Source organism: Pantherophis guttatus, chromosome 9 (genome assembly GCF_059756535.1).
Source record: "Pantherophis guttatus breed Tessera chromosome 9, ASM5975653v1, whole genome shotgun sequence".
NCBI lineage: Eukaryota > Metazoa > Chordata > Lepidosauria > Squamata > Colubridae > Pantherophis > Pantherophis guttatus.
This window is the reverse complement of record NC_142071.1, coordinates 28,135,684-28,161,766: the sequence shown is the minus strand read 5'-3', so window position 1 is coordinate 28,161,766 and position 26,083 is coordinate 28,135,684. Positions and strand designations below refer to the sequence as shown.

General features: G+C 44.4%; 1 protein-coding gene across 2 annotated transcripts in view; it reads left to right on the top strand.

Annotated features, from left to right (window-relative positions):
* The window catches only part of GRIK4 (glutamate ionotropic receptor kainate type subunit 4), a 409,943-nt gene that overhangs the window by 218,832 nt on the left and 165,028 nt on the right, over nt 1–26,083 (top strand). The window lies entirely within an intron of this gene.

The window sequence follows — 26,083 nt, the reverse complement described above, 5'->3', positions numbered from 1 at the left end:
ACCCCCCTGCCTCTGCTTCTGCCTGCTGTTGGCACTCAACTCACCTGTGCTACACGGGCTGCGACTACTGCAAGATACCATCAGCCAACTTGTGCTCACTGCCTCCTATTTTGGCCATATTCACCCCCTTCACTAGGGCTTATTTTGGGGGTAGGTCTTATATTAGGTGCACGTGGGGGGAAAAACCAGGCTGGGGGTTATTTTTGGAGTAGGTCATATTTTGGGGGAAACACAGTAGTTGCAGTGAAACAACTCAAGAAAAAGAGAAACTGAATAGATTTGAGATGTGTACCCGATGTTATCCAGATAAGAGCTTAGGTAATGGGAGTATTCAATAATGGGGAATGTTTCACAATTTAATGAAGAGCTTTGAACTCCAAGCTTTGGTAAGCGGCTTGTTGTCCATTTAATTACGATGTTTCCAATTAGTTATACATTCATAACCAGACAACCTGGAAATGCTATTTTTGGATCGTATTTATATAGGTTGTTTTGCAGGAGACTTCAAAGATATTGGAGGGGGTTTTTTTGGTGGTGGTTCTAAACCAAATAACTATTCCATCTTCCGGTTAATTGTCTAATTGCAAAGGACCCGGAGCCCATGTGACATTGAATCAGGTGTCTGCATCTTCAGATTTCCAGGGTAGCATATAGGCGCCCCAAATGATTTCGAGAAATTGCATCTGACTTTTAATGTGACGGAGGGGAAAATTGTACAAGCAATATTCCTGTTAACTCAATTGAATTAATTTTAATTGGATATAAATGTCAATTCGATTGCATCCCTATTAATTAAATTGGCTTGGTCCCACTCCTATCTTTGTCGAGTCAACCTAATTTGGGCAGGTTTGTTCCTGGCACGCCATTTGAAGGGCAAGTGAAGCTCTTGGCTCGAGAAAAAGTTTGCTTTCGACTGAGGTCAAAACTGAGAAAGCCACCATGGCATCATGGTTGCTGTGAGATCCAGGAGATTTAGATTCTAAATTCAAGATCTAGATTTCAACCTGAAAATGGCCTGAAAACAGCCTGAAAACATCCCAACAATGCCCCCCAAAAGGCCGATAAAACAGCCTATTTTTTTTTTTTGCTATTTTTCAGGCCGTATTCTGGTGCTCCAGCACCCATGAAGACCCACCTCTGGCACGCATGCCATAGGTTCGCCATCACAGATTTAGGGTTTCTTACCTGAGAAGGGGGTTGGACTAGAAGACGTCCAAGTTCCCTTCCAACTCTTTTATTCTGTTAGTTTGGCACTGAAACATCTACAAGCAGACATGAAGCTCAGAAAGCACCAAGAACTCCATAGTTCAACCCTGAGCGATGGATGAATTCTCTTCTATAGGAAGGTCCTTATCAAATGTGGGGAGAGATTTAATAGTCCAGGCTGTGTCTTTATTCTGCTAATCAGTGCCAAAGTGGACACATTGACCTTATGGATATTGTTTAATTAAGCTAATCGCTACAGTCCCAATCTCGCTCCCCAATGGATAATAGTAACTAATTCGATATCCTCGCTTAAGGATCCTCACATAAATGCCAGAGGTTGTAATTCACTGCCAAGAACCTCCCCTTCCAACTCTGCTGTAGGAAGAAGGGAAGGACCAGGGGTGGGTTCTAATTTTTTTTACTACTGGTTCTGTGGGCGTGGCTTATTTTGTGGGTGTGGCTTGGAGGTCATGTGACTAGGTGGGCATGGCTAGCTGGTCAGAGTCATTTCTGGAAGGTCCTCGCACTTACAACCCGACTCATTTGTTTGCTTTTAACACTGATCAGCTGTAGGGCGGCCCTTTGAAGCCCCGCGGCAAGAGTTTAAACAGGTTTTTTCCCTCTAGTCATCAGCTGGGACTCAGGAGGCAGCAATAGATTGGGGGTGGGACCAAATAAAAGGTAAGAATAACGTGGGTGGGGGGGTGGGAGGGCAGGGGGGGAGAACCGGTTCGGTGATGTCATATCGTCACCGCTACCGGCTCTGCCAAACCGGACCGAACCGGGAGGAACCCACCACTGGGAAGGACCATTGGACTTATGTCTATTCTGACAAGTCATTGCACGTGTCAGGCCTGGAAGCCATTTTTTTTTTTTTGCATTGGGCCTGAAGGCCTGCCACATTTACTACTGTGGGAAACTGGGAGGGGGGAATTGTGTGGATCCAGGATGATATATAGTCACAATAACATTCAGGGGTGGGCTGCAGGTTTGCCCATGTTCTAGCGAAGATTCTGCACGGTTAGGCGAACCCCCAAATCCCACTCCTGGCTGGCCCTGCCCACCCCACCCCGCCTCTCCCAGGAGTCTCCATGTGGCTCATTTTGGATGCCAGGTAAGTACAGGGCCTGCACGGAGGCTCGAGGAGGGTGAAAAATGGGCTTTCCAGAGGCTGGAAACGGGCCCATTTCCAGTTTCCGGAGGGCCTCTGGAGCCTGGGGGAAACCATTTTCACCCTCCAGGAGGCTCGAGGAAAGCCTTTGGAGCCTGGGGAGGGTGAAAAATGGGCCACCTGGAAGTTCCAAAAGGCCGGAAAGGGGCCTTTTTCCGGCCTCCGGAGGGCCTCCAGACTCTGGGGGAGGCCATTTTTGCTCTTCCGGAGGCTCAAGAAAAGCTTCCAGAGCCCAGGGAGGGTGAAAAACAGGCCTCCCGGAAGTTTCAGAAGGCTGGAAATGGGCCCATTTCCAGCCTCAAGAGAGCCTCCGGAGCCCAGGGAGGGCGAAAATGCCCTCCCCCCCCACCATGGCGCAGGACTTGGCCATGCCCACCATGGCCACGCCCACCCAGCAACCAGGCAGAGAACCTGTTGCTAAAATTTTTGAAGCCCACCCCTGATAACATTCCTGTCAGCACTTCAAACTACATTTGTTCCAGTGCTGACATAAGGAGGAGAAGAGGGGGCAGCTGGCAAGAGGACGCTTGACTTTTCACCTACTTATTTTCCCTGAAGATAATATCCCCTAGGAGATGGGGTGGGAGGGGGAGACATTCCTGGGAGCTGAAGTAGTAGATATGGGGAGAGTGATTTGGAAGAGGGCCAATGAGACGCAGAGGATTGGGGAACGGAAACGGAAGGTGTGGGGTCAGGAAGTCAGTGTTGGCTTCGACATAATCGGGGACAGATTGTTGTGCTTAATAAATGAAAGATTTCATCAAAGATTATCTCTTTGGAAATGCAATTTATTTGAGACGACATCGAAACCTGACAATTCCTTTCTCAGAGAGTCAAGGACATCTTGCCCTGCACCTGGACGGCTGGAACTGGCAGGCATCTCCAGTTGGGACGGTGCTTTGATTGGACCATGTGATGGACTTGTGGTTGTTGGGCAGGGACTTGAAGCTTCCTTTGGATGGGGAAAACCTGGAAACTTTCAGATTCGGGTTTTCCCAGATGTGCCAATATGACATTTCTAATAAAATGGGACTTTGAGGAAACTCAATCCTCGGAGCTTTATTTCGCTGGGGGTGTTACCTGGAACCCTGACAGCACGTATTGAGATAACTTGGCAGGTTAAAAAATGCAGCAGTCAAAACTGTAAATTTGATGTTGAACAATACTCCTAAATTACTGTTACGGAATTTGATGTTTTATGGGGGGGAAAAAAATCTATCCTATTTCTATTGAGCCCGGGATCCAGGAAAGAGAGTTATTTTACATAGATAAAAGAAAAGTGGAATAGTTAATTCAAGAAAATGTGTTCCCATTGATTTTTGAAATGTCATTATATTGTAAAAATGAGAAATTGGCGCGAGGATATTTTTATATGGATTAGATGTAGTAATAAATTGAAGACCGAGTTAGATCTATATTAATATTCTATAGATCTTTTCTTCCCCCCCCCCCTTTTCCTTCATTCAGCTTTACTTCACTTGAGCCTTTCTGGTTAATTTCCTTTCTGACTGCATAATCACTGCATTATTTTTTATTATTATTAATATTCTCTGCTGTTTATAATATGTTGGAGGAAGAAACACGTACAGGTTTCTGCCTCTGACAAATGAAATGAAATCAATTAGCTGTTGAACAGCTTCTATCTGGCACCTGTTCATGCTTTTTTACTCATTCCAGACACGGCTTCCTTTTAACATTTGACAGACTTGGCGTGGATACCCTGGCAATCCAACCATCTCAGGCTCCAGCATAGCCATTAATTAATTAATTAACTAACTGAATAATTAACATGCTGCCCATCTCCCCATCAAGCAGCTGTGTTTTGCATGCGTGTAATAATCTACTAGCTGATTCTGGAAAAAAAGTTACATCTAGATCTGAAAATAGAAGCCTTCCTCTCCCCCCCCCCTCCTTCTGCTCCCCAATAACAGTCTTCAACTTTTTGTGTGTGAGCAAGGCCTTAAACTTGCACCAGATTCCAAAAAATGCAAGTGGTCCTCTCCCTCTTTCATTTGCTCTTTTGTTTGGGAAGGAAAGAGAGAAGGAGAGAGGAAAGGAAAAGGAAGAGAGGAGAGGAGAGGAAAAGGGAGGAGAGGAGAGGAGAGGAAAAAATAGAAGGGGAGGGAGAGGGAGGAGAAAGGAAAAGAAGGGGAGGGGAGGAGAGGAGAGGAAAGGGGAGGAGAGGCATTTTTTTTTTAATTTTTAATTTGATTTATATGCCGCCCTTCTCCGGAGACTCAGGGCGGCTTACAATGTGCTAAGCAATAGCCTTCATACTTTTGTATATTTATACAAAGTCAGCTTATTGCCCCCACAATAAGGGTCCTCAATTTACCTACCTTAGAAAGGATGGAAGGCTGAGTCAACCTTGAGCCCAGTGAGATTCGAACTTACAGTAATTGCAGACAGCTGGTGTTAATCACAATGCTATCAGTCTGTGAGCCACCAGGCCCTGGTGGGGAAGGGAGAGGGAGAAGGAGAAGGAGAGGAGAGAGAAAATAAAAGGGTAGGGAGAGGAAAGGAAAGGAAAAGGAGGGGAGGAGGGGAGAGGAGAGGAGAGGCAAAATAGAAGGGAAGGGAGAAGGAGAGGGAGAAAGAGAGAGGAAAGGAAAAGGAAGAGCTGAGAGGAGAGAAGGAAAGGGAAGAGAGGAGAGGAGAGAGGAGAGGAAAAATAGAAGGGGAGGGAGAAGTAGAAGAAAGGAAAGGAAAAGGAAGAGAGGAGAGGAGAAGGGAAGAGGAGAGGAAAAATAGGAGGGAAGGGAGAGGGAGAAGGAGCGGAGAGAGAAAATAGAAGGGTAGGGAGAGGAAAGGAAAGGAAAAGGAGGGGAGGAGAGGAGAGGCAAAATAGAAGGGAAGGGAGACGGAGAGGGAGAAAGAGAGAGGAAAGGAAGAGCAGAGAGGAGAGAAGGAAAGGGAAGAGAGGAGAGAGGAGAGGAAAAATAGGGGAGGGAGAAGTAGAAGAAAGGAAAGGAAAAGGAGGGGAGGGGAGAGGCAAAATAGAAGGGAAGGGAGAGGGAGAAGAAGAGAGGGGGAAAGGAAAAGGAGGAGAGGAGAGGAAAAATAGGAGGGAAGGGAGAGGGAGAGGAAAGAAAAAGGAGGGGAGAGGAAAGGGAAGAGAAAGGAGGGCAGGGCAGGGCAGGAAAGGAAAGAAAAGGAAATGAGGCAGAAGGAAAGGAAAGGAAAGGAAAGGAAAGGAAAGGAAAGGAAAGGAAAGGAAAGGAAAGGAAAGGAAAGGAAAGAAGGAAAGGAAAAACCTGTGGGCTTTTCAGGGATCTAAAACTGGGGGAAAGACCCTCAGAATTCCTTCTATCGAAGAAGTGGGGGTGTGGGTGGGGCAGGAAAGTTCTGCTTATTTGGCAGAGGTGATTTTTCTATTACCTTCCAAATCCCCCCTGGAAATAATAACCAAGAATAAATGATCAGGGGGCAAATTGCTTTGCCCACTTTTGAAGCATGATGTTCAACACCCAGCAAGTCAATTATATATCCTCAATAAAGAGAAAAGAACTCCCCCCGCCCCCCAAAAAAGAGGACGTTGCATGTTTTAGCAACGATATCTCCATCTTTTAGCTTGCATATCACGCTAGTGGAGCCAAATGGCTTGATGTTTTTCTTTTATCTGCTAGCAATTTACTGCCAAAAAAAAAAAAAAAAAAATCCAACAACAACCTGACAACATTCAAAGTACTTTTGTTATGGAGACGGTGCAAGGAAGTTCTCCATTTCAGGACGATGGAGAGAGAGAGAAAGAGAGAGGCCGGTGTCATAGGATGCTCTAACATTCAAGGGCAAACGGAAAAGCAGGCATGTAATTATGTGATTTAATTAAATGATTAAGATTGAAGTGAAATCATTCTTAAGAAGCAAGACTGGTGTTGTTTACTTGGGGAAGAAGGCAGAAGAGAAATGGAAAGGAGGAAGAGAGGGAAATGTTATTTTAAAAAATAATAATAATAATAGCACATTGCAAAAGCTGATCCTGGCAAATCCTTAGGCGAGGAAGAAGAAAACCTGGCATGATAGACAGCGGTAAAATGGAAAGCCAAGGGAGTTATTTGCTTGCAATTATAGAATCATCAACGTTACAACAGCTGAATTCACGCATGGTATGATGATAACCTGGTTACTGATTTAAACAGGGAGGGATGCCACACAATGCTTTGCATGATAAAAGGAGCCAAGCAACTCGATGCAGGAGGATCAGGGGTGAAGTGCTCCCGGTTCGAACCGGATCGCCCGATCCGGTAGCGATGGCGGTGGGTGGTTCGGAGAACCGGTAGCAAAATTCCCTCTCACCCCCCCCCATGCCCAGCTGAGCCGCGCGATCATTAGAGGCTTTTTTTTTTAACTTTTAAAAGCATTTGACGATCCCAGCTGAGTTGCCTGATCTGCAAAAGCAAAAGCAAAAAAAAAAAAAAAAGCTTTTAAAAGAAAAAAAAAGCCTCTGACGATCAGGCAACTCAGTTGGGATCGTCCGAGCCTTTTAAAAGCATTTTTTTTTACAACCTCTTCGGCACTGGCTTTGTTTCCAAAGCCTGAATAGATGAGGCTACTAAATTCTGCAGATTCAGAGGCTACCGATTCTTCTGCAGATGTCCGTGGCCATTTCCTCAATCTGCTTGCCTCTCCCTGTCTATCAAATCTCAGAATCCAACTTTCTCCCTCCTTCACTGCTGCTCCTGACAGGTATTCTGTCACTCAGCCTCTCCAAATGCCACATTTCTACACATTTCTTGCTTTCTTAGCTTTGGTTGGCTGGATGTTTTTATTACTTTTTTTCTCCTCCACTTGATCCGTGCTAAAAAATCTTCCAGTGAGTCACATGCTAAATGACTTCTCTTCTAGGGTTATTTCTCCCCTTAATGGGAGCGTAGGAGATCTGCGCATTTAAAGTACGACTCTGCCACAGCCAGATAGGAAGATGTCTGGTTTTGATGAGCAAAATAGGTGAACGGAGAATAGCAATAGCACTTAGACTTATATATCGCCTCATAGTGTTTTACAGTCCTCTCTCAATGGTTTTACCATATCCTTCCCCCAGGAGAGGGGAGGGAATGGGGATTTTGCAATATCCTTCCCCCAGGAGTGAGGAGGGAATGGGGATTTTGCAGTATCCATCCCCCAGGAGTGAGGAGGGAATGGGGATTTTGCAGTATCTATCCACCGGAGTAGGGAGGGAATAGGGATTTTGCAGTATTTATTCATTTTATTTTTATTTTATTTGATTTGATTTATATGCCACCCTATCTCCGTAGGACTCAGGGCGGCTCACAACAATAAAATATCCAAATAAAAGCATGTTAAAATACATGTTAACCTCCCAGTCCAGGCTGAACAGCCATGTCTTAAAGTCGCGGTGGAAGGTGCGGAGGTCAGGAGCCAACCGGAGCCCCAGAGGAAGTTGGTTCCAGAGGGTGGGAGCACCCACAGAGAAAGCTCTTCCTCTAGGGTCGCCAGTCCACACTGTCTAGCCGACGGCACCCTGAGTAGGCCCTCCCTGTGAGAGCGCACCGGGCGATGGGGAGCTGTTGCTGGTTGCAGATGGTCCAACAAATATCCTGGACCTAAGCCATGTACCCTTCCCCCAGGAGTGGGGAGGGAATGGAGATTTTGCAGTATCCTTCCCCTGCCACACCCACCAAGCCACACCACACCTGCCAAGCCACGCCCACAGAATCAGTAGTAAAAAAAAATTGGATTTCACCACTGGTCTAGGGTCTCCTGCTTGAGCAAGGGGTTGGACTAGAAGACCTCCAAGGTCCCTTCCAGCTCTATTCTGATTGATTGATCGACAACCTGGCTTTTCTTTGTAACCATCAGGCAGGCTGATAGGGATAGCATTGAGCCTTGGTGGCGCAGCAGACTAAAGCACTGTTAAGTAGCACCAGCTGCCTGCAATTACTGCGAGTTCAAATCTCACCAGGCTCAAGGTTGACTCAGCCTTCCATCCTTCCGAGGCAGGTAAAATGAGGACCCGGATTGTGGGGGCAATAAGCTGACTGTCAGGTTTTCAGTCCGTCTTCAAATAAATTGCGTCTCAAACAAAGTCTTTTTTGAAACAAACTTCCATTTTATTTAACACGGCAACTTTTACACTGACTCCATGCAGCCAGCACTGACGTGCTGACCCAGAATCCTTCCTCTTCCTTCCCCCACTCCTCTGCATTCATTGGCCATTTTCCCAATCATTCACCCCTAATCTACTGCTCCAACTCAAAGAATTTCCCCCCTCCCATCCATCTCCTAGGGGACATTATCTCCAGCTAAAATAAGTAGGTGAAAGGCAACCGTCCCGTTGCAGACACTTGCGTTCTCCTTCTTATGTTCGCACTAGGATAAATGCATCTTGACGTGCTGACATTGACTTTGTATAAAAAAGAACACCACTTTGGGGGGGGGGGCGAAAGCCCTACAAAGCAGGTATATACAAAAGTATGAAGGCTATTGCTTAACGCATTTTAAGCCGCCCTGAGTCTCCGGAAAAGGGCGGCATATAAATCGAACCAATCAATCAATCAATCAATCGATCAATCAATCAATCAATCAATCAATCAATAAACAAACAAACAAACAAACAAACAAACAAACAAACCCAGAGAGAAGACAAAACACCTTGGTCAGGAGGGACTGTGGGAGGACCTCCAAATATGGAGAAAGAGTTACGGAGGCCTCAACCCACCCCCTACCCCCCCACTCACATCTCCTCCTTGAATGGAGCTAACTCCTTTCCAGGTGCCCCTCTGGCAGACTGGAGTCTAAACACTCAGATCTATTGATATTGTATCTTGTCAAGCCCTGGAGCGTCCATAATTTTTTTTTTTTTTGCCGCTTTTGATCAGAGGAAGCTTGGTGACAAGATTGAACTCCGCACAATTTCCAAGTCTAGCCTGGCAAAGATAAAAGAAAGGGGAAGCTTTCAAAGCTTGTGGGCCCCGTTGAAACAGATGCACATTACTCGTCACGGATCAAAGCCCTCCAGATGCTGGAAAGACTACACACGCCTGGTTTTGGAGCACCCAAAGCAAAGCAGATACGAACGGGTTTACTGAAATCCTGGCGGATCATTGCATATAGCTGATGGGCCTCTGTTAAGCTTGATCGCGAGTTGTGCAATTCTTTCCTCTTTTTTTTTTTACATTGCTTATTTAATTTATTTGGGGGGGGGTCTCTATATCTCGAAATCAGTGGTGAAATCCAAATTTCTTTACTACCGGTTCTGTGGGCGTGGCTTGGTGGGCGTGGCAGGGGAAGGATACTGCAAAATAGCCGCCCAGAGTCCCTTGGGAGTGAGGTGGCATAGAAATGCGACTAAATAATCAATCAATCAATCAATCAATCAATCAATCAATCCCCGTTCCCACTGTTAGGATATGGTTTGAGCCTAACAAGTTGTCCAGGCAATATATGTGTACTGTAACTTTAACCTGTAAATGTATTGTGTTACTTTAAAGGGTTTCATTGTAATGCTGAGTCATGCTGTAATTAGGTAATGACTGGTTGTGAGAGTATTTAAGCAAGGTATTGTAACGTATTCAGTTTGATGATGAAGCTGATATGATATGCTACCATTGAGAGGAGTTGCTATCTGCTAATCATCGTTGGATGGATCTGCTACCATCGTGGTTTGTGAACCAGAGTGAGTTTGTTATTCTAACCAACTAATGTTTGTTTGGTAAGAAGATATCTGTAACTACTGGACTGATTTAACTGGCAAAGACTTGGAATTTGTTTAAAGACTATGAGACTGTTTTTCCACTATAAAGTAAGCTTTTGATAAACCAGTTTGCATAACTCTTATTCATTGCTCTCAGCAACGTTTCCTTGTGCATTTACTCTGCTGGTTGGTAACACAACACCAATATCCTTAACACCCACCCCACTCTGGGGCCAGCCAGAGGTGGTATTTGCTGGTTCTCCAAACTACTCAAAATTCCCGCTACCAGTTCTCCAGAACCTGTCAGGATCTGCTGGATTTCACCCCTGCTTGAAATTGGGATGTATTGGCTCAGTAGCTAAGATGCTGAGCTTGTGGATCGAAAGGTCGGCAGTTCAGCAGTTCGAATCCCTAGCGCCGTGTAATGGGATGAGCTCCCGTTACTTTGTCCCAGCTTCTGCCAACCTAGCAGTTCGAAAAAAGGTAAAAAATGCAAGTAGGAAAATAGGGACCACCTTTGGTGGGAACGTAACAGCGTCCCGTGCACCTTTGGCGTTGAGTCATGCCGGCCACATGACCACGGAGACGTCTTCGGACAGCGCTGGCTCTTCGGCTTTGAAACGGAGATAAGCACCGCCCCCTAGAGTCAGGAACGACTAGCACATATGTGCGAGGGGAACCTTTACCTTTATATCTTGAAATTCACCCATCAGCAGAAGGGGAACCTTGCTTTGGACGCAGGATTTTATATTTGTCATGCAGAAATGTATTTACAAATCTTCCTGATAACCGCCATTAAACTTTCATACCAGAATGTGCTGAAATAAAGAGTTTTGCTCCAGGAAAGAAAGGGATGAGTCACTTAATGAACCATGAATAACTTATACATGTGAATGCCTAAGAAGGAACCTAAATCAATAGATACCGTAGCCATTTCATTCTTACCTCGAGCCAGAACGTTTCTGGAATGGAACACATTCCATTGCAAATCGAGTGATATACGGGCCATTTGTAGTAAATGGATTGGTCATTTTACAACAACCTTATTGTTTTGTAGTGATAGACCAGTATCCTCATGACTAGGAGATTCCCATGAGTAGCATATGATATTCTTGCATTTATTGAGCAATGAGAGATGGATGGATGACCTTCCTTCCTTTCCGTTTCTAATCCCTGCTCCAACATTTTCCGATCTGCTTTGGTTTCATTTACTTCCATTGAATTAGAAAGATTTTGGGATGGAACTTTTTTTCAATTGCAATATTATTTTTCAGTAGAGAGTGGAATAGAGTAGAGTAGAGGCAGAAAAGAATAGAATAGAATAGAATTAGAATAGAATAGAATAGAATAGAATAGAATAGAATAGAATAGAATAGAATAGAATAGAATTAAAAATACGGAATAGAATAGAAAATTAATAGAATAGAATAAAAAACATGGAATAAAATAGAATAGAAAATATGGAATAGAGTAGAGTAGAATAGAGTAGAGTAGGATAGGATAGGATAGGATAGGATAGGATAGGATAGGATAGGATAGAATAGAATAGAATAGAATAGAATAGAATAGAATAGAATAGAAAATATGGAATAGAATAGAATAGAATAGAATAGAATAGAATAGAATAGAATAGAAAATATGGAATAGAATAGAATACAAGAATAGAATAGAATAGAAAATATGGAATAGAATAGAATAGAATAGAATAGAATAGAATAGAATAGAATAGAATAGAATAGAATAGAATAGAATAGAATAGAATAGAATAGAAAATATGGAATAGAATAGAATAAAAAATACGAAATAGAATAGAAAATTAATAGAATAGAATAGAAAACATGGAATAAAATAGAATAGAAAATATGGAATAGAGTAGAATAGAATAGAATAGAATAGAATAGAATAGAATAGAATAGAGTAGAGTAGAGTAGAGTAGAGTAGAGTAGAGTAGAATAGAATAGAATAGAATAGAATAGAATAGAATAGAATAGAATAGAATAGAATAGAATAGAATAGAATAGAATAGAATAGAGCTGGATGGGACTTTGGAGGTCTTCAAAGCTGGATGGGACTTTGGAGCCCCCTTCTCAAGCAGGAGAACCTATACCAGGGATCTGCAACCTTAAACATTCAAAGAGCCATTTGGACCTGTTTCCCACAGAAAAGAAAACACCGGGAGCCACAAAACCCTTTCGGTGCCTGACTATTTCTTGAGTGGCATATGTAGTTGAATTAAACGTCCTGTTTTCTTCTGAAACTTTTCTTTTCTTGGATTTATCCATGGTTGGTCTACCGTGGGGTTGAAAAGCTCAATAAATCGTGTGCTGGCAGGTGTCGCACATTGGCAGTTGTGACGCATATTTTGAGTGACGGAGCCGCGCCAGAGGGGTGAAAGAGCCACATGCGGCTCCAGAGTCGCAGGTTGCTGACCCCTGACCTATACCATTTCAGACATGTGATGGTCTCTTCTTAAAAACCTCCAGTGACGGAGTGCCCACGATTTCTGGTGGCAAGCTGTTCTACTGGTTTATTGTCTTCACTGTTAGGAAGTTTCTCCTTAGTTCTACGTTGCTTCTCTCCTTGATTAGTTTCCACCCATTGCTTCTTGTCCTGCCCTCAGGTGCTTTGGAGAATAGCTTAACTCTTCTTTGTGGCAGCCCCTGAGATATTGGAAGACTGCTATCATGTCCCCCCTGGTCCTTCTTTTCATTAAACTAGACATACCCAAATCCTGCAGCTGTTCTTCCGATGTTATTCTTCTGAAAGAACAGGTCAAGGAGCCTTGGTGGCACAGCAGACTAAAGTGCTGTTAAGTAGCACTTAGCTGCCAGCTGCCTGCAATTACTGCGAGTTCAATTCTCACCAGGCTCAAGATTGACTCAGCCTTCCATCCTTCCGAGGTAGGTAAAATGAGGACCCGGATTGTGGGGGCAATAAGCTGACTTTGCATAAAAAAGAACGCCGCTTAGTGGGGGGCCAAAAGCCCTACTAAGCAGGTATATACAAAAAGTATGAAGGCTATTGCTTAACGCATTGTAAGCCGCCCTGAGTCTCCGGAGAAGGTGGCATATACAGTAAATCGAACCAATAAATAAATAAATAAATAAGAACGTCTACAGTTCTTGATATTGTAACTAGATATTGTATATTTGTATATTTGTATTTTAATTTTGGCTGTACACCGCCCTGAGTCCTTCGGGAGAATGGGCGGTATATAAATAAAATTATTATTATTATTATTATTATTGTTGTTGTTGTTGTTGTTGTTGTTGTTGTTGTTGTTGTTGATAAAAGTTTCTACCAGATTCAGGAGAAACGGATGGAGGATACAGTCCTTTTCTGCTCTCCTGTGATATCTGACGTAGCTTGAGGCCCAGCCACTAAGAACGGAAACATAATTCTTCTACCCAAATTAAAATTGGCTTGCAAAAGAAATCATCTCAGACGTGGATATTGTAAGCATCCAGAGTTCGTATTGCTGACTCAAGTCATGTTGACCTCACTACTACTATAGTTAACTCTGTCTCACAATTCTTTGCCTGCTCATTGATTGCTGTGACCCCCCGTGCCTTCTCTTGTAGTTTTTAAATATCATTTGTGGGTAACAAGCTGTGTAGAAATGCCATTTGTTGTCTCTTTGCAACGGTCCTCGCTGTTGCTAGGGGCAGGTTGGGAGGTGTCCTGGCTTCTGCCATTTCTTTTTAACGCCGTCTTTGATTGAAAAGATCATACTTCCTACTATCCTTATCCCTAACAAAGCCAGCCGGCCACAGGGATTTTATTAGAAAGGCATTAACTGCTACCTTATGAGAGATTTGTCGTTCTGAGTGACAAACAAATGAATTCGGTTGGAAAATAATTTAGGGGCTAGGATGTAAAGAGTATCTCCAGGCATCATCCGTAACAGCTGGAGCGGCCTCCTCTTTCTTTGCAACATCAAAGTCTTGTTTTTTAAAGTTGCTTTTTAAACAGATTAGCAGAGTTGGAAGGGACCTTGTCGGTCATCTAGTCCAACCCCCTTGTCCATGCAGGAGGCCCTTACCCCATTTCTGACAGATGGCAGTCCAGTCTCTTCTTGAAAGCTTCCAGGGATGAAGCTCCCACAACTTCCGAAAGCAACTTCTGTTCCATGGGTTGATTGTTCTCACTGTCCTCATTTCCAGGTTGAATCTCTCCTTGATCAGTTTCCATCCATTATTCCTCATCTGGCCTTCAGGTGCTTTGGAAAATAGCTTGACCCCCTCCACCCCGTGACAGCCCCTCAAATATTGGAAGACTGCTATCATGTCTTCCCTGGTCCTTCTCTTCACTAGACTAGCCAGGCCCAGTTCCTGCAACCGTCCATTGTATGTTTGAGCCTCCAGTCCCCTAATCCTCTTGGTTGCTCTTCTCTGCACTCTTTCTAGAGTCTCAACATCTTTTTATAGTGTGGTGACCAAAACTGGATTGCCAGTTTTGGAAGCCATATTAACACCGGAAGCTTCCACGCTGCCATCTTCTTGCACTTGGGAAAGTAGGAGGAGGGGGGATTAAGTAGAGCAGGGATGGGCAAATGTGGCTTTTTTACAACCTGTGGACTTCAACTCCCAGAATTCCTGACACTCAGGAATTCTGGGAGTTGAAGTCCACAGGTTGTAAAAGAGCCACATTTGCCCACCCCTGTAGTAGAAGGATTGTAGTTAGACATAATAGCATTCTTCTTTTTGGTCAAGGTCATGGCATTCCTGCAATTTTCTGAAGCTCCGTTTGGAGGCTTTTTTTCTGAAGCTCTGTTTGGAGGCTTCTTTTCTGACGCTTCGTTTCTGATGCTTTTTTCAGCCTCTGAAATGTCCCTTTGAGAAGCTGGGTGGGGCTACATTCAGAGTATAAGACGCACCCAGATTTTCACCCTTTTGGGGGGGTGGGAAAGGTGTGTCTTATACTCAGAAAAATACGGTAAGTAATAACCTAGCAACATCATCCTTTTTGGGCAAAACGGATGGACTGTTTTTACTTGGACCGAAAGATTAGCTTTTGGCAAGCAAATGACATTTTGAGTAGGAACAAACCCTCTCTATAATGTGCCAGGTTATTTTTTTTTCCTGCCACTATATTTCTGGGCATGAATAGGCAGCAGGGTCCCTATTGTCTTCTTCCGAGGCAATTTGAAATGTGTGTGTGCGTGTATGTGAGAGAGAGAAAGAGAATATATATATATATATATAAATATATATATGTGTGTGTGTATAGCACACAAAACAGTGATTAAGAGAAGGAAATGAATTCTATTATTTACAGAGAATGGAATTCCAAAGCTCCGGACTGTTTATCCGTTTCTCTTTGCACCCCTATCTCATCTCTCTCACCTAATTTCATTCTCTCTTCAGGCTTTTTTATTTTTTTAAGAGAAACGCCAATCCATTTAAATGCTTTTGTCAGGTCCTGTCCTTAAAAAAAAACCCAATATGGGTAGACCAAAAGACTCAGCTCAACATTATTGAGTTTGCTTAGGCAAGAAAGAAGCTAAAATGTTTGTAACCGTTGTGTTCTGTTCTGTTCTGTTCTGTTCTGTTCTGTCTGGTCACCATGACATAAAATGTTGAGACTCTAGAAAGAGTGTACAGAAGAGCAACCAAGATGATTAGGGGACTGGAGGCTAAAACATAGAATAGAATAGATATTGGAATGTAGAATAGAATAGAGTAGAGTAGAGTAGAGTAGAGTAGAGTAGAGTAGAGTAGAGTAGAGTAGAATAGAATAGAATAGAATAGAATAGAATAGAATAGAATAGAATAGAATAGAATAGAATAGAATAGAATAGAATAGAAATTTTTATTGGCCAAGTGTGATTCGACACACAAGGAATTTGTCTTGGTGCATACGCTCTCAGTGTACATAAAAAGAAAAGATACGTTCATCAAGAATCATAGGGTACAACACTTAAAGATAGTCATAGGGTACAAATAAGCAATCAGGAAACAATATCAATATGAATCGTAAGGATCCAAGCAACAAAGTTACAGTCATATAGTCATAAGTGGAAGGAGATGGGTGATGGGAATGATGAGAAGATTAATAGTAGTGCAATGAACGACATGAGAGCAGTCTTCCAATATTTGAGGGGCTGCCACAGAGAGGAGGGGGGTCAAGCTATTCTCCAAGGCACCTGAAGGCCAGACAAGGAACAATGGATGGAAACTGATCAAGGAGAGATTCAACCTGGAAATAAGGAGAAATTTTCTGACGGTGAGAACAATCAACCAATGGAACAGAAGTTGCTTTCATTCCTTCCTTCCTTCTTCTTAGAGGATTAAAGGCTAAAACATATGAAGAACAGTTACAAGAATTGGGTATGTCTAGCTTAATGCAAAGAAGGACTGAGGTGACATGATAGCAGTGTTCCAAACTCTCAGGGGCTGCCCCAAAGAAGAGGGAGTCAAGCTATTCTCCAAAGCCCCTGAGGGCAGGAGAAGAAGCAATGGGTGGAAACGAATCAAGGAGAGAAGCAACGTAGAACTAAGGAGAACTTTCCTGACAGTGAGAACAATTAACCAGTGGAACAACTTGCCTCCAGAAGTTGTGGGGGCTCCATCATTGGAAGTTTTTAAGAAGAGATTGAATAACCATTTGTCTGAAGTGGTTTCCTGCCTGAGCAGGGAGTCGAGTTAGAAGACCTCCAAGGTCTCTTCCAATGCTGTTCTTCTGTTCTTCTTAAAAAAAAAATAAACGTCTCCAGTGCAATTTCCCCTGCTGCGCTGACCATTTCTTGGAGGAACTGCATTTTTAAATCAACAGGCAGCAAGCTCCGTTGCACTCCAGAAACAGAAGCCTTCTCCTCCTCCACTGGAGTTCCACTTGACAGCCTCATAATGAGCGGCTTTGCAAATTTCTCACCGTTTACTGAATTGACAGCCTGAAGGGCTGAGGTTTTTTTTTTCCAGCAGAGGGGAAATGAACAAAAATAAGCAAACGTTAAAATAAAATAAAAAACTCCTTTAACTCAGCCCAAGTAAAATAGAAAATGTGTTTCTGTTGGAGAGAGAAAGCCACATGCAAGAAATGCATTTTGTGCATTCAAAGCCGAACAGATTTCATTTGGTTGGGTCATCTAGAATTGGGAAGAGAACCGTGACTGACAGCCGAGAGCCAGTTTGGTCAAGTGGTTAAGGCGCCATGCTAGAAAGTAGGAGGCAAAGAGTTTTAGTCCCACCTTAGGCACCAAAACTGTTTTGGGTGAAGTTCTATCAGATACAATCAGTTACGGAGGAGATGGCGGAGTGTTGCTGGAAAGCTTGACAGGATAATCCATATTTTGATGACCGTATTGTATGTGCCAGCTTTTCTATTCCAAACGGATAAAAAGTATGCTCTGATCTAGCTTTTATGCACTTAAGAAAATGTATGCTTTATCCTCGCGTAGAGTAAAACAGAGATTGCACGAGCCCAACGAAGCTCATTGGCCAAATAGAAGCTTAAACCAAAGATCTAACTCAACAGAGGCAAAAACAGATGATTGAAAAAATAATAATAATGACTCTGCCAGTGAAAATCCAAAAGAGGCAGCTTCGAAAGCCAGTCTGACTTTCTGTAAAATTTGCAAGATGGCTAAAGATGGTGTTTCCTAATTTGCAGGCAATCGCAGAGGAAATCTCACTTCATTTTTTATTGATCAGCCTGGGCCTTGGTTATCAGGATGCACAGAAGAAGCTCCACATTCAATTTTAGGATAGGAAGGGAAGGAGATAATGATTACATTCCAAGCACTTGAAGAGCTTTTCCAAAGGAGTGAACGACTCGTGTACGTAAATGTCTCATCCCTGCACAGGTGCACAGGCAGGATGAAGGGGATTCCAATCTAATAATTTGCCGATTTGACGATCTATAACAGAGAACGGCAGAAAATTAAGAAAATGTGGTTTCGTTGCCGTGGTGGTGGTTTAAATAACTACAATGAACAGAACTGTGAAGCCATTTCGTGGCTAATGGATTTTAAAGGCATTTTAATACATCTGAATTGGCGTAGGTAGGTAACTAAGTAACGTCATCAGGGCTAGAAGGGAGGAGGGGGAGGAGGAGGAGAAGGAAGAAGAAGAAGAAGAAGAAGAAGAAGAAGAAGAAGAAGAAGAAGAAGAAGAAGAAGAAGAAGAGGAGGAGGAGGAGGAGGAGGAGGAGGAGGAGGAGGAGGAGGAGGAGGAGGAGGAGGAGGAGGAGGAGGAGGAGGAGGAGGAGGAGGAGGATGAAAAAAGAAAGAGAAAAAGAAAGAAAAGAAAGAAAGAAAAAGAGGAAGGAAGGAAAGAGAGGAAAAAGAAAGAAATAAAGAAAAGAAAGAAAAGAAAGGAAAGAAAGAAAGAAAAAGAAAGAAGAAAGAGAAAAAGAAAAAAGGAAAGAAAGAAAGAAAAAGAAAGAAAAAAGAAAAAGAAAAAGAAAAAAGGAAAGGAAGGAAGGAAGGAAAAAGAAAGAAAAAAGAAAGAAAGAGAAAAAGAAAGAAAGAAAGAAAGAAAGAAAGAAAGAAAGAAAGAAAGAAAGAAAGAAAGAAAGAAAGAAAGAAAAGGACTCTTTGGTGCCCTCTGAGCTTGTTCGTTTTCTTGCAGACCCAAACTAGGTAACATCAATAGTGTTAATCTTGAGTAGCACTGATGATGTTACCTACTTGGGTCATGAAACGTCTGCAAGAAAACAAACAAGGAGAGCACCAAAGACCCCACAGTCCACCCCACCCCACCCCACCCCACCCCGAGCTACAAATATTCTCTTTTATCGAAACCTGAATGGTTTCAAGACTGGAAGAAAAAAAAAACTTGCATTTTTCTGACAAAACTCGGGGGGGGGGAATGACTTTTAATACTTTAGTTACTTTCTAATTATGCTGCTATTATGCTAGCTTTGACAAAGTATTCCCCAGATGTAAAATATGAAAAAAACAGCTTTTCAAAACATTCCATTACCCTTTTAATCTGCTGGGGTTTAGGATAAATACCGCACAGTTCAATCTCATTAGCCATGCTGATTCGCAGGTTGGATTAAGAGAGGAGAAAAATTTACGACCTCTGCTATGGCCTGGGAGAATTAGTTTGCATTTTTTGGGGTGGGGGCACCTGTAGTGTTAGTGGGAGGGTGGGGTTCAGAGCAGTGGTGGGTTTCCAAAAAATTTACTACCAGTTCTGTGGGCGTGGCTTGGTAGGCGTGACATTGCTTTGTGGGCGTGGCTTTGTGGGCGTGGCAGGGGAAGGATACTGTAAAATCTCCATTCCCACCCCACTCCAGGGGAAGGTTACTGCAAAATCCCCATTTCCTCAAGATCAGCTGGGATTTGGGAGGCAGAGAATAGATGGGAGTCAGCATTTTTACTACCGGTTCTCCGAACGACTCAAAATTTCCGCTACCAGTTCTCCAGAACTGGTCAGAAGCGGCTGAAACCCACCTCTGATTCAGCCAATCCACAGGTGCGAAGATGTTATTGTACCAGCCGCTCTGAGAAAGTGATAAGGGAACTATCCCAGGGTCATCCTCCTGCCGGCTCTCGATGCAGTCCACATGGCCCTCCCTCCCCTTAAAGGTAAAGGTAAAGACTCCCCTTGCACATATGTGCTAGTCAGGGGTGGGTTCTAAATTTTTTTACTACCAGTTCTGTGGGCGTGGTTTATTTTGTGGGTGTGGTTTGATGGTCATGTGACAATTCTTTAGGATTTAGCAGAGGTACTGGTCTACCAGGTGTCAGCGCCTCAGCACTGGCATAGAGAGGAGAGATAAGCTCTGAACTTTTGCCTGCTAAATCCCTTTGAAGCCCGGTCGTCGTGGAAATGAGGAGGGGGGAGACATTCCTGGGAAATGACGAGACAAGAAGTTTGGGAAGTGACTTGGAAGATAGCCAATGAGGATCGGAAAGGGAGGGATTGGGGGGCAAAAGGTCAGTCTTGTCTGCATCGAGTCATGATCCGGTTGCTGTGCTCGAATAAAGAAAAGATTTCCTTAAAGATTGGCAGTTTGGAAATTCATTTATTTTGAGATAGCATCGAAGTCTGACACCAGGCTTTTAACTGCTTGCAGAGCCGTACCGGTGTACCCATTTGTTTTTGGAGCTTTCTGGTCTACCTATTTGTTTATAGAGCGCACTGGTCTACCACCACACTGCCTTTTACTGCTGATCAGCTGTAGGGCGGCCCTCTGAAGCGCCGTGGCAAGAGTTTAAATAGTTTTTTTCCTTCTAGCTGATCAGCTGGGACTCAGGAGGCAGCGAATAGATTGGGGGCAGGGCCAGGCAGAGGTGGTATTTACCGGTTCTCCAAACTACTCAGAATTTCTACTACCAGTTCCCAAGAACTGGGGAGAACTGGTAGCAACCCACCACTGGTGCTATTCATTCCTGACTCTAGGGGGCGGTGCTCATCTCCATTTTAAAGCCGAAGAGCCAGCACTGTCCGAAGACGTCTCCGTGGTCATGTGGCCGGCATGACTCAACGCCGAAGGTGCACAGAACGCTGTTACCTTCCCACCAAAGGTGTTCCCTATTTTTCTACTTGCATTTTTTACTTTTGAACTGCTAGGTTGGCAGAAGCTGGGACAAGTAACGGGAGCTCACCCTGTTACGCGGCACTAGGGATTCGAACCGCGGAACTGCCGACCTTTCGATCGACAAGCTCAGCGTCTTAGCTACTGAGCCTTACATTCCCCAAAAGGTGCGAAAATGCCAGGGCGCTTTGGTGCGAGGCTAGAAGTTATAAATCAATAAATAGCAGGATATATAAGAAAGAAAGTAATAAGTAAAGAAGTAATAAAAAAAAAACCTTCCCCTGAAGAATGGCAGATACACGGGTCTGACAGGTGGTTCTACGTCTTTAACTAGAAGGAACCAGCAGGCAACTTAGCTTTCCTTTAATTCATCTCTACGATGAGGGAACACCTTTGATTTACACTTACAAAGAGTAGCACGACTCTATTTGGCCTTCACTTTTTTGCTGTCTCCTCTTTTACAGCAGAGTAACAAATGGGGTGCGCTAGAAACGGTTGCGTGTTCAACACCCCCATCTTCTGCTTTTACCTGGGAGAGGAAAGAGCTGCAGGCTTTGGTCCAGAAGAAGCTTCAGGTGTGGCTCTGTAACCCAGGGGTGGAATTCTACCAGTTCAGACTGGTTCGGGCGAACCGGTAGCTCCGACGATCAGCTGGGAGCGAACCAGTTCACCCCAACGTTTAGATGGGCCCGCCCACCTGCCTGTGCTATTTTCCGACCTTTATGTTCTCAGCTGATTCGTGCGGTAGAGCAGATTGCTGCGTGAATCAGCTGTTACTCCTCCAAAGAAACCAGGAAGTGAAGATTTCTTCAAACTGTGCAAATGCCTGCAGTGCGCGTCAGGTGTGGGCACACGCAAATCACGCGATCACCGAACCAGTTGTTTATTTATTTATTTATTTATTTATTATATTTCTCTACCGCCTTTCTCCCGTAGGACTCAAGGCGGTGTACAGTCAAGAAAAACATAGACACACAAACATCATAAAATTGCTAATTAAAATTATTACTTAGTTTGGTCAATTAAATAAAACCCAGAATTAGATAACATTTAAAAAATCATTCACATGTTCATATGTTTAGCCCCGCCTGTTGGAACATCAGGGTCTTGAGGGCACGGCGGAAAGCACGGAGATCAGGGATATTCCGTATCTCTGGGGGCAGTTCATTCCCGGTTGTTAAACCGGGAGGATCCCACCACTACTGTAACTCATGCTATTTTCCTGGTGAAATTCTCCAGGCTTTCCTCTCCTCGGAAGGGATATAATTCATTCTATCTCTTCGCATCTCTTCCATCTCCTTCTCTGATTTACACGCCGGTCTCTAAATATAGTGTTATTCGGGTGTTATTCTCTTGCCAATGGAAACCACAAGCTTTGCTTGCCCAGAGTTTAATCAAATAATTGATTTATTAGCAAAAGGACATTGTCAATGTCCTGCCTTTTTCACGGCCCTCCCGGGGTCCAAATTGCAGCCAGGCCAAGAAAATGTACAGGAAGACCTTTAAAGTCAGAAGGGGGAGGGAGTGTGGGTGAGTTGGGGGAAGCATTGATTGGAAACCTTTCCATCTTAGGCATTTAGACTCTCTATCCCTCTCCCTTTCGATGTCAGCTTGCTAAATGCCTGACAGGTTTGTGGCAGCTATTCAAACTCCCTTCCCCCCCTCCCCCATCCTTAAAACTAGATAGAAATTGCATTGCACTCGTGTCAAAAGCACCAAAGTATTTCCAGGTTGAAAGGATGAGCCGGTGACATCAGCGTTGGCCCAAGGGACGCTGTTGTGGTCCGCCAGCAGCCTGTGGAGCTGGCATCAGAGTCGGACAGTGAGGAGGCTGGGGAGGACAATGGGCCAGTCCTGGAGTCAGGAGAAGATCCGGATGAGAGCTCTGCATCGGAGGCAGAAATGGGGCCAGGGCCATCTGGGAGCGATGCACAGACTCCGGAGCCTCCAGAGGCAGATAGCAGAGAGGCAAAGGAACAGGAGGAGCCTGTTCCTAAGTGCACGCATGCGAAGAGCTGCCAGAAGGCAAGAGCAGTTAAAGCAAAAAGGACGACTCAGGAGTAAGGCCAGGAGATGATTGGCCCCTGCTTAAAAGAGCAGCAACAGCTCTTGGGATCTTTGTAGGAAAGCAACGTTGGTACATTTGTTTCTTATCGGCATCTCTTGCTTCTGAACTTTTGTCAAGAAAAGCCTTTGGCAGGGAGCCAAAGTAGACAAAGATTGGTGATAAGGCCCACCAATGTTCCTCTTCTTCCTCATCAGCCACCTCCAGACCTGGGGGTGTTGACTCTCCATCTGAGGACTGACAGACAGCCCAGACTCCGCCTCTGTCTCTCTCTCTCTCTCGCTCTGCCAGCTCCATTCCCTCTTCCCCCTCGGAGCTCCCAGGTTGCCCTGATGATGACTCTGACTCCCCCGCCTCCTCCTCCTCTGATTCAGCCGCTGGAGGGGCCGGCGACAGACAGGCCCCAACCCTGAAATTCTGGGTGGATGCCCAGATGTTATATTGGTAGTCTTCTCTGTGACCCACACTGGCTTAGCCAGTTTTTTGAAACGCTGGGAATATCTTCAAGACCTGTCTGAACCGATTAAGCGCAGACATTGCATTAAACTGCAGTCTAAGTAAGATTTATGGAAACAGCCATAATTGGATGAGTTTCCTATCTCAATGAGTGTCAGCTTTTCGAGGCAGGCCAGACTAGGGACCAGAGTTGTGAATGCTAATAACTACTTGCTAACTGACTATTTTGCATTTACAGTAGCAGAATCTTGCAATTCTGAATGTGCCTCCCTCTCCCTCCTTTTATCTTTGTGAGAACCAGAGAGGGTCAATCCTGAGATGCTTTCTCAAAATATATTTGTACCCTGAACTCAAATTTCTCTGGTTTGACTGTTATTTTAGTTGTGGGTTTTCAGTATAGATTTTTTTTTAAAAAATCTATATACCGCTAAAACTCTTGTGTCTGTTTGATCGTTTGTAACCTTCCATTAGGCGAAATTGTGCATCGTGGGACAATAATTTTTGAGCTACATACCCAGGGGTGAAATGCTACCGGTTCGCATCGGTTCGGGCAAACTGGTAGCAGCAGCAGTGGATGGTTCGGAGAACTGGTAGCGGCAGCAGCACAAGACTCTGCCCACTTGCTTGGATGTCATTACTTCCAGGTTTAAACCAGGAAGTAACCTGTTTTTTAAGGGATGTGGTGGCTCAGTGGAAGGGACGCAGTGGCTCAGTGGCTAAAATGCTGAGCTTCTCGATCGAAAGGTCGGCAGTTCAGCGGTTCGAATCCCTACTGCCGCGTGATGGGGTGAGCTCCCGTTCCTTGTCCCAGCTTCTGCCAACCTAGCAGTTTGAAAGCATGTAAAAAATGCAAGTAGAGAAATAGGGACCACCTTTGGTGGGAAGGGAACAGCGTTCCGTGCTCCTTTGGCGTTGAGTCATGCCGGCTACATGACCACGGAGCCGTCTTCGGACAGCGCTGGCTCTTCGGCTTCGAAACGGAGATGAGCCCTGCTCCCTAGAGTTGGGAACAACCAGAACATATGTGCAAGGGGAACCTTTACTTTTACCTGTTTTTTACCCTCTGTGCATGCACAGAAGGCTTTGCGCATGGTCAGAGGGTCCAAAATCACATGTGATGCAAGAGCACAAGCGGAACAAGCATGCAGCCCACACACTTCCAAACCGGTAGGAAGAATGCATCCAAAAACTTATCACTTTCATGGGATTGACATTTGGCAGAATTATGGCCATGGCATTCAGCCATGATCATGTGATCATTATTTCCAGGGCTCCCTGTCAGCTTCCTACAAGAAAAGTCATTGGGGAAGCCAGCAGGAAGTCGGAAGTCGCTCCCTTGTTTTTTGGTCCATCCGTGATCATTCTATTTCTCTGTGTAGGCAAGGAAATATCTCTGAAATGATGAATCAACACTCACGGGTTGTACCTAGTTAGTATACAATATAAATCCGTATCACAATGACAAAATAAACAAGGTAAGATTTCCTAATACGATATAATAGTCAATACCAGCAATTCGAGCCGTTAGCTTTAATAAAACTCTACAGAGAATAATAAAAGAGAAGACTTTGCAAGAAGCATTTGAAGGACCTTCTTAAACGTCTAAAAATCAGACCCTGCAGGTAATTCAAGAGGGGTCACTTTGGGAGAGCTGGAGCTAAATGGGACAAGGTGGTAAAACACGAGGTGGCAATTTTAACTCGAAGAAAAAACCAATCGAACGTGATTGCCCTATCAAGCTGAGCACGCACGAGCATGATTTGGCATCATTGTTTTCAAATAAAGGAGTTATTGGAAGCACTGCCTGGAAATCAGCACCAGCAATGTAGACTGATGATGTTCTCAAAGATCCGACACTATCGGAATTGACTAAAAGAGGAGAAAGGGATATATGGGAAAGATTCAGGACCAGCTAGATCAGGGGTGTCAAACTGGCGGCCTGCGGGCCGGATGCGTCACACCCATGCCACACCCACCCCAGCTCCGCAAAGGAGAAAAAAAAGGTCACAAAACATCATGTGACAGCAACGTGACGGCACGAATTTCGCACTTGTGAACTAGATAGATCGGGTGTGTGCAACCTGGGGCTCCGGAGCCGCATGTGGCTCTTTGGGCCCTCTGCTGGGGCTCCATGTTGGATGATTCCACCATTGGCTGGACCCACCCCTCGCCCTCCCCTCCCAGTCACTCCTGGCCTGGCCTGAGAAAGTAAGGGTGATGGCAGGGGATGGAGAAGCAGCCGGAGCAGAGACAGAGAGATACAGAGAGAGTGGGAGAGAGAGAGAGAGACATAGAGAGATACAGAGAGAGGGAGAGAGAGAGAGACATAGAAAGATACAGAGAGGGAGAGAGAGAGACAGAGAGAGATACAGAGAGAGAGGGAGAGAGAGAGAGATACAGAGATACAGAGAGAGGGGGAGAGACATAGAGAGATACAGAGAGAGGGAGAGAGAGAGAGACATAGAAAGATACAGAGAGGGAGAGACAGAGAGAGATATAGAGAGAGAGGGAGAGAGAGAGAGATACAGAGATACAGAGAGAGGGGGAGAGACATAGAGAGATACAGAGAGAGGGAGAGACATAGAGAGATACAGAGAGAGTGGGAGGGGAGGGAGTGGGAGGGAGGGAGAGAGAGACAGAGAGAGAGACGTCAAAAGGGTTTTGTGGTTCCCGTTGTTTTTTAACAACCGGTTCTCTGCCTTAATGACCGGCTGGGTAGGCATGTCTGTGTCTGTAAAGTATACAGTGTTCGAAAACTCATATTCCTACAACATGCTGAATTTCAAACTACCCAGCCTTATTTTATTTTATTTTTTTATGGTGGGAACAACCAGTGCGTGAAAAAAAGGAATTAATGGATAGATGGCTGGATGGATAGTTGAGTAACTTCAAGTGAACCTGTCCTTCAGATTCTGGCAATAGATAGAGAAGAGGGAGGGAGAGATGGTTGAATGACTAGCAGTGTGATTATGTCGACCAGCCTCACATTCTTGGGAGATATGCAGTGTAACATCTGGAAAAGCTATCCTCACAGTCGTGTTTT